The sequence below is a fragment of the Idiotropiscis lumnitzeri genome, unplaced genomic scaffold, assembly GCF_059441095.1.
Source record: "Idiotropiscis lumnitzeri isolate Australia: NSW breed Sydney's pygmy pipehorse unplaced genomic scaffold, RoL_Ilum_1.0 HiC_scaffold_23, whole genome shotgun sequence".
NCBI classification, from domain to species: Eukaryota; Metazoa; Chordata; class Actinopteri; order Syngnathiformes; family Syngnathidae; genus Idiotropiscis; species Idiotropiscis lumnitzeri.
The window spans coordinates 4,415,719-4,423,897 of record NW_028283561.1 but is presented as its reverse complement, the minus strand read 5'-3'; the positions used below and the strand labels follow the sequence as shown (position 1 = coordinate 4,423,897).

The following is an 8,179-nucleotide window of genomic DNA, read 5'->3' as shown; positions in this document are numbered from 1 at the left end:
CTTGTTAAAAAGTCTGACAGCAGTTGGCAGGAAGGAGCGGCGAAATCTCTCTTTGGTACAGCGAGGGTGTAAAAGTCTGTCACTGAAGGAGCTGTAAAGTGTTCTCAGAGTGTCATTGAATGGGTGGGCTGGTTTGTCCAGCATTGATGACAGTTTTGCCGTCATCCTTCTGCCCCCCACTGAGTCCACAGAGTCCAGGGAGCAGCCCAGGACAGAGCTGGCCCTCCTCACCAGTTTGTCCAGTCTCTTTTTGTCTCGGCCCGAGATGCCTCCTGCCCAGGAGACCACTCCATAGAAGATGACTGATGAAACCACCGAGTCATAGAAGTTCCTGAGGAGTGTTCCCCGAACGCCAAAGGACCTCAGCCGCCTGAGTAGGAAGAGTCTGCTCTGACCCTTCCTATAGAGAGCGTCTGTGTTGTCGCTCCAGTCCAGTTTATTGTTCAGATGAACACCCAGGTACTTGTAAGTTGAGACCCTCTCAATGTCTGTTCCCTGGATATTCACTGGTGCAGGTGGAGAGTGCCGACGCTTGCGGAAATCCACCACCAGCTCTTTGGATTTCCCAGCGTTGATTTGGAGGCGGTTCTGCTGACACCAGTCCACGAACCCCTGCGTAACCCCTCTGTACTCCCGATCGTCATCGTCAGTGATGAGGCCGACAATCGCAGAGTCATCAGAGAACTTCTGCAGGTGACAGGTTGTGGAATTGTATTTGTAGTCCGAGGTGTAGAGGGTGAACAGGAAGGGAGCCAGCACAGTTCCCTGCGGCGCTCCCGTGCTGCAGAGGAGCACGTCAGACACACAGTCCTGTGTTCTCACGTACTGTGGCCGGTTTGTGAGGTAGTTGTGAATCCATGTGATGAGGTGGTGGGCCACTCCCGCCTGCTCCAGCTTGTCTCCCAATAAGGCGGGCTGGATGGTGTTGAAAGCACTTGAGAAATCAAAGAACATGATCCTCACCGTGCCCCCCGCCTTCTCCAGGTGGAAGAGTGAAGTGTGGAGCAGGTAGATGATGGCATCATCCACACTGATGCCAGGCTGGTATGCAAATTGGAGTGGGTCCATTGAGGAGCTGACCAGGGGGCGCAGATGGACGAGGACCAGTCTCTCCAGGGTCTTCATCAGATGAGACGTCAGCGGCACTGGTCTGAAGTTGTTGAGCTCCTTCGGATGGGGTGTCTTTGGAACCGGAACCAGGCAGGATGTTTTCCACAGCTGGGGGACTCTGCCCAGCTTCAAGCTCAGGTTGAACATGTGCTGGACGATTCCACACAGCTGGTCTGCGCAGGATTTGAGGAGCTGGGAGCTGATCCCATCTGGGCCTGCCGCCTTCCTCGCCTTCATCTTCCTCAGCTGGTTCTTCACCTGAGATGTTGTGAGGAACAAGGCTGAGCAGGAGGAAGTGGTGGTTGTCTGATGAGGCTGGGAACTGGAGCCTGTGGAGAGAGAGAGGGGCGAGAGAGGGGGAGAGAGGGTCTTGTTCGCAGTGGCAGGAGGGGTGGGTGGGGGCTGCATCAGGGAAGCCTGAGCGGGGTCAGACATTTGATCAAACCTATTGAAAAATAGGTTCAACTCATTTGCCCACTGAAGCCCCCCCCCCCTTCTGGGTCTTACCTGCTTGTCCGTGGCCTGAGATGGTCTTCAGGCCCCTCCAGACATCCCTGGCATTGTTCCGCTGCAGTTGTTCTTCCATCCGCATCCTGTAGGACAGCCGTCCTTACCTCCCGGATCTTCGTGTATGGTGTGTGTGTGTGTGCACGTGTGAGGACAGGGGCAAGAAGTCCATGTGTTTTTACGTTTCAGTGTCCAGTTTGAGTTCGTCATTCTCAACATTAATCAGGTTGTAATGGTACATTTGGGCAACAAACCTACGATTAACCATCGTCTTTGTCATAAAAATAATGCAACATGAACAGACTACACATAACAAAATGAAAACTATAATTATCCCTATATATTGTTTTTTAAATTCTTCATAGTGGTCATAACATCAATAATTGTTTCATTTTTATTAAAAATTTAAATGCAGTAATGTACTCCAATCAAGGCTGATATTCCTTTATGTACGTCATTAATTTCCAAACAATATCTAATCTTTTTGTTCTGTGGCTTCAACATATTTATCATCTCATCAATATTAGCACCACAGAGTACTGAGTTTCGAGATCCTCACAATAGTCGTTCTCAAAATGATATTTTATTTTTATCAATTTAGCTTTGTTAAGGTAAGATATTTTATTGACAATCTAACATTAATATGCAAAGAACATGTACATTAGTACGAAATGTAAAAGAAAATTGTGGTGGGGGGGTGCGAATCGTTTTCTTCTTGGTAGGGGGGGCATGACAGGAAATAATTGAGAACCACTGGTCTAGTCACACACCAGCTCGGGTTCATTCCCTACCAGAGAAATGACATTCCATGTCCCCAGAGCTAGGCGCTTTATGTTGCCGGGGATTGGACTGCCTTTGACTGCCTCCTAGCTCAAAGGAAACCCAAATTCTTTGGTCCCGCCCACTGGTAGTGAGCCGAAGCCCTTGTATTAAATAATAAATAAATACATAAAATAAAAAAATTAATAAATTTAAAAAACGGACCGATCCACTGCTTGGGTTAGTTTGACCCACCTTGAGATCCGTTCCCACTCAGTGACAGTGTCTACAAGCCACTGCCACCAGGCCAGTGAACCCAACGTCCAGGCAGTGACAAAAAACGTGATCAAATTACATTGCTCATCATCAGGTGTTTGTGAGACGCTCTTTGTATGTTTCCTCAATTAAGACCTGTTTTCCATTGGTGTATTTGAAAAAAGTGGTGAACCTGTTAAATTCACTACAAAACGTTAAGAAGATGAAAGTAATGTTTGAAGGAATATTATTTTTCTATCAACGTGCCGGCGGGCGGGCACAGATAGAGAGTGATAAAGCAGCACCACCCGCGCGGGGCGTGCTGACGAAAAGGCAAGCGCTCCTCCTCTCATCGCGTCCTTATTAAGACAGAAAAAAGACGCTGTTGAATTTGACCTATTCGCAGTTCGAGCAGGTGCTTAACGCTGGAGAATATCACCACTTCGAAGTTCGAACTGCTGTTGAAACGGAGAGGTAAGTGTTTTTCGTTGGTTTTTTTTCAAAACATGCGTCGAGTGCATTTGTTCATAGTTAGAGATAGTTGTGTGGAAAACACTATACAAAGTAGCACCATGGATGTGGGCCTACAACACTGGCCTAGCAAACATGTGCTCCTACATCGACATAATTGACGAGCTCCAGTTAAGCATTGAATAATTATAAAACGTCATGGTGCTTTTACTCATTTAAAGAACTAAACCGACGCGTATTGTCATCCGGTGGTCAGGTTTGCATTGAATGTGAGCACGAGGGACGCTAGCTTGTTGCGTTAGCTTTGCGGAGCTAACAGCTTGCACTTTTGTTATAGAACCACAGAATGCAAGTACCATGATAATTTCTGTCATTAATTTTTGTGTAAGACACGATGTTCACTGGTTAATTACATGATTCTTAAAGCAAAGGTTACTGTGAATGCAATTTTGGTAAGATTTTTGTAGTCACACTGCATAAATCTGTCTGTGTCTGTTTAAACTTCAATATAAACTATTATGGTTGAAATCGTTAATTGGGATGGAGGAATTGATATTTTTTTAATTTATAATTTATTTTTCTTACACTAATATTGTTAAAACTCCATTTAGCCCATAGTATTAATAATTCTCAACACAATACTGTCTTTTTTCTTTATAGAATAAACAATGCCTTCCCTGAGATGCAGGAAGTCCCCAAAGCAGGATACTATTGAACATGCAGTCAAGGGTCTGGACAAGACTGCAGAGTTAGAAGCGAAGTATATAAACTAATTTAAAGGTATGAAGTTAACGCTTTTGCTAAGATATATTATTGTTTTCTGATAACCAAGCTGACATCGTTTTTTAAGTGGTTATTTTACATTAAGAGTGTCTTGACCTTTTCTTTTGCCACTTTTGTCAGTTTCAAGTTATTTCAGTGAGTGTGAAACCTGATGGTAGGAGTTCTATCTAAATTAAGGCTGTACTTGATGACGCCCTCCGGCATTTTTATACCACAATAGACCGGTGAACAAGTCCGATATTGATAGTCTAGTGTAAAGCACGTAATACGTCACAGAGATCACGTGACGCGATCCAATATGACTGTGTACAGTGTATGTCATTGTTTTGAAACTAAATAATCTTAAAGTTTTTTTTTTACGTAACCAGGTGCAATTGACATTTGTACTTTCAGTCCTAATACATACTGGCTAATGCAATGCTGGAAAATGAATTTTGGCTGGTCTGTTCCTTTAAAATCATAAAGAAGGGCTCTGCTCTATCCCTCACAAGAAGCAATGTTTCAAACCACCCTACATTAGTATAGTGGCACAAATGAATATGATGACTCCTTATTTGTGTGCTTAAAAATATGACGAAGCTAACTTGATTTCCCTGTTAACTAGGTCGAGGAGTATTTACCAAGGCCCCTTTCAGGAAAGACGACTTTATTCTTTATTATGGAGTACAGAGGAAAATTGATAGATTCTGATGAATCTCAACGCAGGAAGATGGATGGAAGAGGCACTGTCTTTTTGTTTGACTTCCGCCGGCAAGAAAAAACTTGGAGGTGAGGCAAAGATTGAGATGTTATCTTATTTTTGTTTTTATTTAAAAAAATAAACACATACTCATCCCATAAGTGTTAGGGGAAAAATCATTCTCTAAGCAAAAATGTATAATTACTTTTATTCATGCGTTGAATCTGTACAAATGAAAATATAGATCATGAAGTCTCAAAGACAAGCTGTTAATAGGGTCTGATTCCAATAGAAATTTCTTGTATGATTTGATTTAGATTTAAAAATTGTGGATTTCCTATTTTTATGTTTTGTGTACACAAGATTGTCTCAAAGATTAATTTCTGACATTGATTGAATAATTGTTTTTTTTTTTTTTTAATCTATTTTAAGTGTTGATGCAGCTCAAGAAGATGGCAGTCTGGGAAGACTGGTTAATGATGACCACATGCACCCCAACTGTAAAATGAAGAAGATGACAACAGAGGACAGACCACACCTCTGTCTGTTTGCGCTCCGAGACATTGATGTTGGCGAAGAAATAACTTAAGACTATGGACCAGCTGGCCTTGGAGAACACAGGTTTGTAAGATGCATCTTTAAGTACAATAACAGAGCCCACTTGTGGTGTTCTGGTGATGTAGTTTCCAATTAGTTTGGCAATCTAATAAATGTATGTGAGGTTTCTATGGAAGTTGAACATGCTGACTGACTGGGGGAGTTCTCCATTGTCCACTATCTGTAATTCAAATTTGTGGGTCTGAGTCAAAGTTTGGCTCTGCAGGAACAACGAACTGGTCAGGGAGTGACAGTATTACAAAGTTCTGCGTTACTCCTTTCTGGGCGGTGGCCCTGTTAGGCCATCATATGCCATATTGCAAATATCCCCATTGTGGGACTAATTAAGGACATCTTTATGTTGTGGTTTCCCTACCAGAACCAGCACCAACCCTGTATATTCATGATATAAAACACTGTTTCAATTTGATATTTAGCCTTTCTATACTGTAAAAATAGAAGACCCCAGGCTTTCCTGCGCGCCCTTGCCCAATTGGTGGTGTTCAGGAGACAACCTGGGACTGAAATATCAGTCACAACCAGTGTTGTTTTCGTCACTGATGACTATGACGAAAATACTTCGTTAACGCCCCTTTTTTAATGACGATGACAAGCTATACGAGGTTCTTTTATGACGAAAACATGACGTGATGTACATGAATTTTTTTCGTTGACTAGACAAAATTGTTAGCATGTGGTTCATAAATTATTTTATGTTGCTTTTAGTGAAATAAAGCCACAACAGTTGCCCAACAAAATGTTTTGCTTCTCTGCTTATTTTGGAGCAGTGAGTATTGATTCCACTGTTGCCACTTTTTTCTGTTTGTGATGAAGAATCCTTAGTAGTCCATCCAAAAGTCTTTGTTATTGGGTGGAAACCTTGAATGCCTTGTTTTAACTCAAATGGACTTAAACCCATCCATCCATCCATCCATCCGTTATCTGTACCGCTTCTCCTCACTAGGGTCGCGGGGGGTGTTGGAGCCTATCCCAGCTGTCTTCGGCAGTAGGCGAGGTACACCCTGAATTGGTGTCCAGCCAATCGCAGGACATGCATAGACGAACAACCATCCACGCTCACACTCATGCCTCGGGGCAATTAGAGTGTCCAAGCAACTTGCCATGCATGTTTTAAGAATATGGGAGGAAACCGGATTACCCAGAGGAAACCCACGCAGGAAGGCCGGAGCCAGAATCGTACCTACGACCTCAATATTGTGAGGCCATCATGCTAACCAGTTGGGCCACCGTGCCGCTTGGACTAAAACCTTTGTGAATAAATTGACGAAAACTAGGGTAAAACTTTTTTTGCGTTTCCGTCGATTAAAACTGGACTAAAACCCTTTTTTTAGTTTTCGTTGACTAAAACTGGACTAAAACTATAACGAATTGGGATGACTAAATGTGATGTAAACAAATCAGCACTTTGTCCAAATGACTTGGACAAAATCTAAAATGCCTGCCAAAAACAACACTGGTCACAACACGTGTCTACAGAAGATTAATTGGCATGGGCGAAATTAATTAGTTTTATTTCATTCATGAGCTTATGTTTTGTTTTGGGTGGCTAAGGCTTAAAATGTGTAAAAATCTAATCCAACCTCAAATATAATTAATTCAATAAATTTATGATGCTACTAAAACATCGAAGCAGCCTCCTCCAGGCTTTACAGACTCAGAAATGGAGGTATGCGTATCGTGTGCTCATCCTGTCGTGTCTCGAGATGTTAAAATTGCAGTTAGATAGACGTGTGCTGATTAGACAAGACTTCTAATATATCTGGTGTCACAGGATATTTGTCAGTGAATGTGTATGTCTGGTTTGAGGCTCACTCAGCTTTTTCTTGTGTTGTGGGGTCCAGTTGAGTTGAATTGCGAGTCAGGTATGTTGGCCATCTGACACCCAACTGTCAGGTTTGCGTTCGTGGGGACCCCGTAGAGCCATTTTTATTGTTGACATAAATCATAGCTAATCATCTTTTCCTTCATTATCATATGAAATACAGTTAGGAGTTGTATGTGCCTTTACTATGTTATAATCTTAGAACCTACCAGCCACTACAGCTGTCCGACAAGAAGACTTTTGGCTGTCCTGTGCTCCATTGCGGCCCTGGTGGCGTTCAAAAGACAACCTGTGACTGAAATATCAGTCACAACATATCTCTACTGAAGATTAATTGTCATGCGCTAAAGTAATTGGTTTTGTTTCATTCGTGAACTTGTTCTTTAAAATGTGTAAAATTCTGATCCATTTTCTTTTTTTTAATTCATTAAATTAATATTCAACTTGTTCATTAGGATGGAGGACAACCGACAATGACTGAATCGGCTGAGGTTGATGCCACCAGAACATCGAAGCAGCCTTCTCAAGGTTTGACAGACTCTGAAAAGGAGGTATGCGTATCATGTGGTCATCCTGTCGTGTCTTGAGATGTTAAAATTACAGTTAGATAGACCTGTGCTGGTTGGACAAGTTTTCTAATATATCTGGACATAAATCGTAGCTAATAATATTTTCCCTCATCATCATATGATATACAGTTATGCGTAGTGTATGTCTTTACTATGTTACAATCTAAGAACCTACCAGCCACTACAGTTCTCTCATTGGGAGACTTAAGCTTTCGTCAGGCTGTCGACTGCTGCATTGCCCTCTTATTGGCTTTAAGTACACAACCTGTAACTGAATTATCTGTCAGAACAGAACCTATGTGTCCACAGCAGGTGATTTGGCATGTGGATTCTTCAGATTTTTAGAAAATAGGTAAAATTGTGATCAAAAGTTTAAAATGTATAAAATTCTGGTATAGTTTGCAATAGTATATCTATTAAATCATTTCAAAACTTCTTAACAAGGATGGAGAACATTGGCTGTGACCGAATTGGTTGAGGTTTACATTACCAGGACCATTGAGCAGCCTCCTCGGGATCTACAAATTTAGGAATGAAGATATGCATCCCATGTTACAATCCTGTTATGGCCCGAGGTTTTGACGTTGCAGTTACATATTGGGCTGG

The 8,179-nt window shown here is 42.2% G+C and overlaps 1 long non-coding RNA gene across 1 annotated transcript; it reads left to right on the top strand.

The window, feature by feature from the left end:
- Window positions 1–3,762: 3,762 nt before the first annotated feature.
- LOC148316081 (uncharacterized) lies at window positions 3,763–5,165 on the top strand. The gene is made up of 3 exons (XR_015840376.1): window positions 3,763–3,882; window positions 4,490–4,653; window positions 4,997–5,165. It is a non-coding gene; the product is annotated as an uncharacterized LOC148316081 (long non-coding RNA).
- The last annotated feature ends 3,014 nt before the right edge of the window (window positions 5,166–8,179 follow it).